This window comes from Canis lupus, chromosome 30 (assembly GCF_048164855.1).
Source record: "Canis lupus baileyi chromosome 30, mCanLup2.hap1, whole genome shotgun sequence".
In the NCBI taxonomy this organism is placed as follows: domain Eukaryota; kingdom Metazoa; phylum Chordata; class Mammalia; order Carnivora; family Canidae; genus Canis; species Canis lupus.
This window is the reverse complement of record NC_132867.1, coordinates 33,643,903-33,654,654: the sequence shown is the minus strand read 5'-3', so window position 1 is coordinate 33,654,654 and position 10,752 is coordinate 33,643,903. Positions and strand designations below refer to the sequence as shown.

At 43.3% G+C, this 10,752-nt stretch overlaps 1 long non-coding RNA gene and 1 other non-coding gene across 2 annotated transcripts; both read left to right on the top strand.

Moving 5' to 3' along the window:
* Positions 1-1,008: 1,008 nt before the first annotated feature.
* LOC140621626 (uncharacterized) lies at positions 1,009-5,098 on the top strand. Its single transcript, XR_012021380.1, has 2 exons — positions 1,009-1,264; positions 2,311-5,098. It is a non-coding gene; the product is annotated as an uncharacterized lncRNA (long non-coding RNA).
* Positions 5,099-5,134: 36 nt separating this feature from the next.
* LOC140621866 (U6 spliceosomal RNA) lies at positions 5,135-5,238 on the top strand. Its single transcript, XR_012021588.1, has one exon. It is a non-coding gene; the product is annotated as a U6 spliceosomal RNA (small nuclear RNA).
* The last annotated feature ends 5,514 nt before the right edge of the window (positions 5,239-10,752 follow it).

Here is a 10,752-nt window from a genome sequence, read left to right as displayed (position 1 = left end):
TATATTAAGGCAGTTCCAAAAACTCAAGCCAGCACACTCTCGGCTCCTTGTGGTCCCCTCTCCTGAGGATTTATTGTGCCTTAGAAGACTCTCATCTGTAGTCGGGGTCAAGCCTATAATGTAATAGCTGATGTTTATTGAGTATTTACTATATGCCAGGCACTGTGCTAAGTGTTTTATGTGTGTTGGGATATCTAGGGTTTCCGAGAACTCTATAAAGGACAGATGAGAGAAAATGGTAGCATGAGACAGTCAAGAACAGCTTGCCTCAGGGCTAGTGTGACATTGCAGGCACCCAAGACCCAAATCCATGCTCTTCATTTTTACCACATTGACCCTGTATGACCAAGATTGGCACCTGCTCACAGCAACACACTCACAGAAGCACAACCACACATCCCTACACAAACATCCCTTCTGGAATGCCTCCCTCTACCAGAATTCACTTCTCTTGTTAAGGGAGCAGGGCCTTTTTTCCATTCCCTAGGTCACTGTGAGCCTCAAGGGGGGCAGGGGGTCCTTTCCTGGGCCAGGGGCCATTATTGTAAGAAAGCATCAGACCCACAACTAATTCCTTCCCAGAGCCACCCATCCACACGATTGAGAAATAATCGAGTGCAATAAATATTTAGCGGGATCCCTGGGTGGCGCAGCGGTTTGGCGCCTGCCTTTGGCCCAGGGCTCGATCCTGGAGACCCAGGATCGAATCCCACATCGGGCTCCCGGTACATGGAGCCTGCTTCTTCTCTCTCTCTCTATGACTATCATAAATAAATAAAAAAAAAAAAAATTAAAAAAAATCAGTTTAAAAAATAAATAAATAAATATTTAGCAAGCATCCATTACTTATAATACTTGTTTTATGATGATGAAGGCAAATATGTTCACAGATCCCTACCCTTAAGCCACTCTGCATACTCTACCTCCCAAAATACAATACATATGCATAGAATTTAGAAGTTTGGCCTTCTGGACTCTGGAGCCTTTGTGAAGTATTCCAGAGTTGTGATGTAGAAGAGGATTAGAAAAAAAACAAAGCTTGGCTGGGAAAGGCTCTGAGTCATTCACAAGAGAAAAGAGCAAGTCTGGAAATGGACAGGAGAGACTGAGAAGGGAGAAGGTGGATAGAGGCTGGAGAGCTAAGTGGCTGTTGACAGGGTTTCACTCTGTCTTCCTGTGGACGGTGAAGCCTTCACCTTTTCAGGAGACGGGAGACTTCCTTCTCCAGACCATCTCACATGGAAACTGCACCCCTTCTAGACATGTAACTTTGAAGGTGGAAGTTGTCGGTTGGGAGGGAGGCAGCCTAAGTATATGAGGCACATAAGGATGGCCTCTGACTTCAGAGAGCTTATAATATGCTATTTCAAGCAAATGCCGGGCAACTACAATTCAGAATAAATGAATTGTCCATGCAAGGTTAAAACATTAATGGAAAGAAATTAATTCACTGGTAGAAGAAAATGAAAACATGGAGATGGGCTTCAGGGTGTTCCCTGGAGAGACAGGGGTGGGGTGTGAATGGAGTTTGGTTGGGTGCTGCCCAGGTGTGAGTGGGGAAGGCCTGACTCCCCATCCTGTGGCAGTCCTACCTGGGAGGACCCTGTGCCTGGGAAACCCACCAGTCTAGGACAAACTGGCAGAGCTGGTCAACTGACTCCTATTGGTACCTAGGAGCTACAGGTCCTATCTCTGTGAACCCCTCCTATCTGTCCTCATTTCCTCACTGCCACCACCACCACCCAGGAAGGTTTCCAAAGCTCCCCTTCCTAAATGATAGAGTGGAAGATATAACACAAATAATAGGAGTTCCAGAAGGAGAAAACCTTACCTGTTGAGGGAAAATTTTAAAGCAATGAAAAAAAAAAAAAAAGAGAGAGAGAGAGAATCAAGACATCTCTCTGCCGCTAAGATAATGGGTCAGCCTTATCTGTCTGGTACATATGGCTTGTCTGGGTTTGCAGGTGGTTGTACAGAATTATGATTTTCTCCTTGATGCTTACAAAGGTAAGCTTGCTTCCCTGTGAGTAAGAAGCAGAGCTTCCCCCAGGCCATCTCTCTTTCTTGGGATGGCAACTCGTCTGGGGTGAATCCCTCTCCTGGGTTGCAGTAAAGATGTAGTAGGTGGACCATGAGCCTGGGGGAGAAATGCCAGGCAATCTGCAGTCCTGCTGGATCCCATGCAAAGGGACTGGGCCTGCCACTTGCCCAGTCTTGGCATTCACATTTCCTTCATTTGTGATGTTCCCTGCCTTAGAGCCTTTAGTAAGACCATTTTGAATATTACAAACTTATCTCGTCTATTTCCAGATATTTCATGGGTGCCAGCAGCCCCTTGGATCCATGCAGACATGGTAGAAACAATCAAGAACATTCCCATAACCAACCACAAGCCAAACAGATGAGGAATCATAGGAGCTAACGTTTTCTAAAAGATTTTTTTTTTTTTTTTTTGGTCTAGAGTCAAACTGGGTGGTTCCTGGCTACTGTTTTTACTAGGGCAACTGTTATTTCTGCATACCTTACTCACTTCTGTCCAGTTTGGGGATAATATGTCTTTGAATATGTATTTCCTCTGTGGCAGGTGTGTGGGAAATTAGCTTACCTTAAGCCACTGCATTTGGAAAAAGATCTGTGAAGATTACTGTCTAAAGCAGATGTGGGTGACCTATGCATGGCTCATCTACCTCCCCTAGGAGAAAGGCCAATATCTCTTTGTACCCTGATCTACTGCTGCCCCAAACTCTTCTTGGCATCAGGCTTCTAAAGTTGGCCAGAGCCACAAATAACTGTACCCCCTTGGATGAGAGGAGCTTGAAAAAGGATAATACAAATGTTCACCCAGGAAATTAGACTCCGGGAACTGTCTGGTTGGCATGGGCTCTTCCCACATTGAAGCCTGTCCCCCATGTTGTTGCCAGTCAGGCACTCAGTCTCATGCTTAGTTTCCAGTGCAAGGGAATAAAAAATACAAAACTCAGATAATCATTTGGATTTTATCAAGCAGACTGCTCAGTGCTTGATATCATGAGGATGAAAACATTGGTACCCATAAAGCATAAATCGCTTCTGAGTTTTTTCACATGGAAGCATCTTCAAAGAAGAGGGTGAGATAGTTGTACAGTTCACATCTTGTATGTATGCAGCCACAAAATGTTCCAGAACAATCTGACTCAACTCCTGGTAGAACCACAAGCCACTACCCTATGCAACAGGACCTAAAAAGCATCAGCTTCTTCCAATTCTCTCTTTTCATCCTTGTTAAGGAACCTTGATGTCTTGACCCACAGTTTTAAGAGGAGTTTGGAAATCCTCAGCCAATACACATATAGACGCGGCTTCACTTCAGTGTACCGGTCTGTTGTCTCTGGAAGTCTGAAGGTCTGAATTCCTCACTCTTGCTGGTGTGCATAGGCCAAGGAGACATTTTTTTGCCTGGATCAATATGGATCAGAGAGATGGACTGAGCAGCTTCCAGGATTTGGAATTGTCTTGATCGCTCTGTCCTAAATTCAGGGCACCCATTTTGTCCTCTAGGGAATGTTGGAGAATGCCAAGTCATGTGTAAATAGCACTCCTGACTTGTACTGTCAGGATTCCCATAGAGATGTCATGGCTGAACACAAGCCACACCAGGAGGATTTGGGTTGAATATTAAGCCAGGGGCCAAATTACCCCTTGAAGACCCCATCAACTCTAGGACTAAAAGTTTGATAAGTCTAAAAAAATCAAACAAGCAAACAAAAACCAAAACATAAGATAACCATCAATAGAAATAAATCTTCCTGAAATTTTAGAAATCAGCCTTCCGCATCTGCAGCTGGTCGGTTTTCACAGTCCTCCGAAGATTTATGCCCACGGTTTTATTGTAATCATTAATCTCGATGATCTAAGATTATGTTATTGCATTCAAGCCTCATGTGTTGAAAAGATCAAGGTGCTTAATGAAGTGCAAAATTCATCCCACTTAAGAAAAGCAACATCTTGCTCCCAAGAGAAAACCACATAGAAAACAAGATTTTTTTTTTTTTGCATGAAAGTTATTTGTTTCTGTTTAAAATCCTGGATAGCAGGACAAATTTGTGTCATTTTCACACATAAATAGCAGCAAGTGGCAAGGAAGCAATTGAATTCCTTGGCACGGACTGCATCCTTTTTCTGCTGGATACCTCCTCAGTTCCGTGAGATGCATCAGCAGAAGGCTCCTTCAACAACTGAGGGGCAGAGATTAGGAAAGACCTCCCAGGGTTGGTTTAGGAAGTAAAACACCCAGTGAGGGCTTAGAAATTTGCACCTGCCACAGTTCTGTCTCCACTGCCTTTCATCGTATAGCTTATTGCTTAGCTGCGGCTAAAATTCTAGTTGTTGTTCTAAAAAATATCATTTATTTCTTTTGTATTGTGGAAAAATATACATCGCATAAAATTTACCATTTTGACTGCATTTAAGCATACAGTTAAATGGCAGTAAGTACATTCACACCTTCCTTTCTTCATAGTAAAGATCTGGGTGAGTGTTAAGAAAGGAAATTAAGGATAAGAATACACATAGTGTGGGCGCCACAGAGGATCTGGCCACAGCCATCCCACAGGGTCATTCTTTAGGCACCCCCTGGGGAGGAATTGTGACAAGAATCATTGATTGTTGGCTGTCTTCGGCCATTGGAAGAGTTCAAAGAAGAAGCAAAACCAAAAGAACAGCCGCGTGAAGAAACTATAGACCCCACACTTATGAGTAATTCTAAATGGAGAAGTTGATGAATATTGGGGTGGGTTCAGAACCTTTCCACAGTAGAAATCTTGACATGTTTATTCACTTTTTTCTTACTCATATAAACTAAAGCACCACAGACCCAACTGTGTTAATGTCTGGCTCACAGAGGTCGCTCTTGGATGACAAGCACTGATGTGGTGACAGGCAACTAATGGGAAGACAGTCAACAGCGCAGAACGTGTTTAAGAAAGAGTCTCAGATCCATCTCCTGTGGAAGTCTAGGACCTTGTGACCTTATGACCTTGTGTATAATCTAACTTTTCCCCTAAACTTAATCTTATTTTTTTTACTTCTTATCTTATGGTAGGGAAGCTAATTTTTTTTTTTAAAGAAAGAGCAAGACATAAAAATAAACAAATAATTGTTTCCAAAAAAAAAAAAGAAACAGTCGTTCAGATACAGAGAAGATTAGCATGGCCCCTGAGCAAGGATGACACGCAAATTCGTGAAGCGCTCCATAGTTTTCTGTAAAAAAAAGAAAAAGAAAAGAAAAGAAAAAGAAAAAAGAAAGAAAGAAAGAAAGAGTCATTCATTTACGCAGAAGCCAGTCAGAATATTGGACCAACTCTTCCTCAGGACCTGAAATTCTCTATTTCCTGTGAATTAGCCCCTGAGAGTCCTGGAGCACACAGTACTTTTAAAACTCTCTGCCAGCACCAGAGAGCATCATCTTCTTCGTTCTTACTCCTTTTCAGCTATGCCAGTGTCTTTTTGTCTTTCTTGCCTGCTAGCCCGCTGAAGGCACTCCTTCAAGAAATAAGTGACTAATCCCTAAAACTTTGGGGACTTGTAAAAACCACCATGGCATGTTTCTTGCAACTAATTGTATCAACCGTTGACAGCAAAGCTGAGAGGAGGGAAGATGGTCACAAAAGTGTATTGTCCAGATTCTGCTTGCATCTCCAGCTATAAACATGGACCAGGAGAAGAGGAACCTGAGAATTCATTTTTGTCCTTCTCCCCAAGAGCAGCTGGGAAGTGAAATATCCCCCCTTTGGGGTTGGCGGTCTTGAAGGTCAGCATGGATTGAGACAGGCATTTGGAAACGTTACATGAGGTTTGAGTTAAAGCGAAGTAGGAAATGAAGACTTGCTGGAACGAAGTGAAGGATGACAGTGGGCTCCAGTTTGTAGTGTAATAGATGCTGAAAAATGTCATGTCACTCTTTAGGCACGAATGCTTCTGAGCAGATGTCTCTGCAGGAAGGGACCCACCCAGCGTGGGGGAAGGAGCCCAGAAGTAAGAACCAGCAGTTACATGATCAAGGCTTGCCTCTGACACTAATTGGTTGTGGAGGCTCGAACAAGGACATAAATTCAGTGGCTCTCAACTCCCCTGTAAAACGAGGCCATGTGGGCCTCGAAGGTTGACTTCAGCTCCTACAGAGAATTGCAATGTAAATCACAAAGAGAAAACCAGCCTGTGACTTTAATGGTCCCTATTAGTGGCAGCCTAAAAACCTTTCAATTCCAAACTTCCTTCCCAAGGCCACAGGGATGAGAGATGTACCTGGGGTCATCTGTTCCTTCACTGCCAGAGCTATCATTTGTCAACATAGCCCTTGATGTTTCGGAGTGGTCCTGAAGGCTAGTTGAATCTCAGAGGGAAATAAGAAGTAAAAAAAAAAAAAAAAGAAAGAAAGAAAGAAAAAGAAAAAGAAAGAAAGAAAGAAAGAAAGAAGAAAGAAAGAAAGAAAGAAAGAAAGAAAGAAAGAAAGAAAGAAAGAAAGAAAGAAAGAAAAGAAATAAGAAGTTACCTGCACCTCCCTTAAATTACCTCTTTATGCCATGCCTGTCCCCTAATGTCATATCCACTTTCTAGGTGACCAATTGAACCAAGCCAGGATCAGCTGGAAAGTCACCACACACTGCTGGCTGTCTAGCGTATACCTGGTCAACCAAATTTGCCTCATCTCTTTGTAAGGAGCAGTAGAAGAATCCCAGTAGAAAAGCTTGCGAGGAAAAACAAAAGAAAACAAAGAGTTTTTCTTATTCTGGCGTGCATTAGTCAGGCAGTTGGTGAAATGTGTAAATACCTCTCTGCATACTAAAGACCGTTTAATAGAAACCTTCCTGTATGCACATTCATTCTTTAGCAGACCTTTAAAAAATAAATCTCAGCTGTTTTATTTTCCCTTTATTTTTTTCATATGCTCGATAGAGGCTTCAGTGGCATTCCCATATTTTGGGTATAGAGATGTACTCTGAACATTTTGATAAGACCCCCCGTACTGTATACCCTTATACTGTGTTGACACAGTTTATGCTGTTGTAAATGCCTACTCTGGCCCACACTTTTTAGACTGTTTTGGGAGCGAAATGTTTTATGACAAGTGTCCAAAGGTGGTATGGGAAGGCAGACTGGACGTGGGAAACCCGACCTACATAATTTCAGGGTGTTTTTATATCCCTCGGAGGGGGACAACTATGCCCCAGAAGGCAGTTTGCCCACAAAACACTCAGCCACAGCCCTCTTTTTGCAGTGCCCTCTGAGAAGAACACGTATAATTGACCCCTACACTCAGTCCCTGGAATCTGGAAGTGGTAAGAAAAGAAAAGCAGAGGAGAGGCTCTCACTTCTCTCTCTTGCTCTTTTCCAGTTTCACTTGCCTGAGAAGCTTAATTTTGGAAGATAGAAACAAAAGAGTCTCTATTTGGGGAAGCCGAGAGAGATAATTATCACAGAGAACCCTCAGCTTTATAAATAGCGGCTCATTTCATCCTTACTATCTCTATAGGGTAACTGCCCATTTTACAGATGAGGAAACAGAAGTGCAGAGAGGTTAAATAGATTGCCTGAAGTCACACAGCCAGCAAGGGGCAGAGATGGGATGATAGCCCAGACAGGCTAGCTGGAGAGTGCATGCTCTTTCCCATCACTGTTCCTCTCCAAGATAACCTGTATGAGGGGCAGAAAGGAAAGGACAAAGCCCCTAAAATGTGCCTTTTGGGGAATTCTCATACGTTTACTCTCCAGGCTTTTAGAGATTACTGCCCTTGCCTCATTACCTTAGCCCTTACCTCCCATAAATGAGTCCCCTGAGGATGACCCACCCTGAGTCATTCTTGCCTGATGCTGGAGATATAGTCTTAGGTTCTCTCTCCTTGGAGTCTAGGAGAGATAAAACAAAACAAAACAAAACAAAACAAAACAAAACAAAACAACAAAGCAATCCACCCCAGACCCATCCTCTGATTACCACCTTGTCATCACCGTGGCCTTCTGCCAAGCAATGCTCTTCCTTGCAAATCAGGCAAGCCTGTTGCCCTCAGTGCTGGGTGCTTCCAGGCTGCTGAGCCACCCCAAGTCACAGCTCTTCCCCAATCTGCCCTCCCCCACTCCTTGTTATCCTAATCTGTAAGACTAAGTACACTTCATTTGTGTGTACACATGTGTGTGTGTGCATGTGTACACATGTATACATACGCACCGCTGATGTGGGGGGCTGGATCATTCTGTCTTGTGCATTGTAGGATGTAAGCATCCCTGGTCTCTACCCAGTAGATGCCAGTAGTGCCCTTCCTCCCTTGTGACACCCTAAAATGCGTCAGACATTGTGAAATAGTCCACAGTGGAAAAACCCCCAAGCTGAATTTAGACTTTAATCCCTGTCATACTGTTCCCGAGCCCTTCCCCAGCCCATTGCTTTACCTACCACCCTGGACCTCACTGTCCATGAGCACATGTCCCTGGTGGCCACATCCTCACATACCAGTCCTGAACCCCATTTGTTTCTCCACATCAGTGACTTACCCTCAGATTGGAAAAGGCTGAGCAGTTCTAGAGTTGACGAGACTATCAGACATGGTCTGTCATGGCAATTGGCATCTCTGAAGTCTTACTCCAGGGCTGACTCACCTCTCCCAGCCCCTGTGTGCAGATGTCATCCCTGGTCTCGATTTTGCCTTGAAGAGATTTCACCGTCCTTCAAACCTGAGTATTGAACTAGGATAGAATCCTGAATTTAGGAACAACCAACCAACTATGTATCATGGCCTTCTTTTTTTTTTTTTTTTTTTTTTCCCTTGGCGCCAAAATTGCCAGGGTGGAGCACTCAGGGGAGAAACAGGTAAATAACTCTTCCCCTTGGCTTTGAGAACATGAATGGAATATCTATATGGGTGGCCAGTCTGATGGTGGCAACAGCTTATTTTTGTGTGCCAACTCCACAAAACCAGCTGGTGGCAAAAGAGTGAGAAAACACTTCATACGGGTCAGGGAAAAATTTAAATAGCAAAGTTTATAATTTAAATAATTTCTCTCTGATAGAGACCCTCTGCTACTCAGTTTAATTCAGAGCAAACATACTCATGTATGCTCTGATAACTAAGTCAAGGTCTTCTATATCATCAAGATCTCTTGTGGCTCCCCATTTTGAGGTGACTCCAGGAAAATAAGTCATCCCATAGGGTCTGCCAGACTCAGCAAGATGGGAGGGGAAAGGGTCTCAGGAGGTTTTGGCTCAATAGTCTATACTCACTGAGAGACATTTGTGTGTTGGACAATATGATGGTTAGCTTCATGTCAACTTGATTGAGCCATAGGGTGCCCAGATGTTTGGCCATTATTCTGGGTGTATCTCTGAGAGCGTATCTACATAGGATGAGTATTCGAAACAGTAGACTGAAGAAAGCAGATAGCCTCCCCTAATATGGGTGGTCCTCAACCAATTTGCCATAGATCAAATGTTTGCATCACTACCACTCCCTCAAATTCGTATGTTGAAATTCTAGCCCCAGTGTGATGGTATTAGGAGATAGAGATTTTGAGAGGTGATTAGGTCATGAGAGTGGGACCCCATGAATGCAATCAGTCCCCTTATGAAAGAGACCCCAGAGACTCCTTCACCCCTTCCACCATGTGAAGACATTGAGAGAAGACAACTGTCTGGGAAAGTGGGTCTCAGCACATCTACTAGTGCCTTGATTTTGGACTTCCGAGCCTCCAGAACTATGAGAAATAAATGTTTGTTGTTTAAGCAGCTCATCCATGGAATTCTGCTGTAGAAGCTTGAACCAGTTAAGACACAATCAGTTGAAGACCTGAGAAGAACAAAAAGGCTGAGTAAGAGAAAACTCCTACTGCCTTACTTCCGAGCTAGGTCTCTTAACTAAAAATGAAATAAATAATAATGACCATGATACAATTAGAGATCTCAGCCTATTCCATCTTTATTACAAATGCTTATTATTACTGAATTAATGAAGATGTATTGTAGAAATGTTAGAAATTACAAATAAGCAAAGCAAAGGAAGAAAAAAAAAACATCTTATCTTCCATGATCCATGACCCAGAGATAACCACAGTTAGAATCGGTAGACTGAGGTATGTATCAATCAGGTCCTGCCACCTCATTTGCGTGCACGCACATGTTGTGGGTTGTATGCAAACACACATACGTGTACATGTATATCCATATGGAGTCATGCTGTGTACACTATCTCTATAAAGTTTTCTATTTTTAGTTGGTATACATCATGGACACCTTTGCATGGTATTAGACATACCATGAACAACCCAGATTTCTCCATGCTTGCACGGTAAGCAGTGCCAGGTCCGGGGCCCTCAGTGGTGGCTTCCAGCCTCCTGTGTTGCCCCCAAGCCCCAGCTCTCCTCCCTGTTCCACACTCCATTCCGGTGGGCAGACACCTGAGCTGCTGAGAACATTCTTGCACTCACATTTCTCCACCTTTGACTGAAATATTTCACGGATGAACTCCCTGAAGTAGAATTATAGACTCAAAGACTGTAGAGTCTGTGAAGACATACTGCCAAATTGCGCTCCAGAAGGTTCTACCAACCTGCAACCCTTCCAACAGCCTGTGTGCCCTGCTCTGCCCCTGAGGGCAGTAACCGCTTGTCTTCATGCAGTAAAGGATGATCCCTGGAGCCGCACACTTAATAGTTTGGAACCAATTAGGGATATTTTATTCAGTTTTTTTCTTTTCTTTTTTCTTTCTTTCTTTTTTTTTTTTTTTT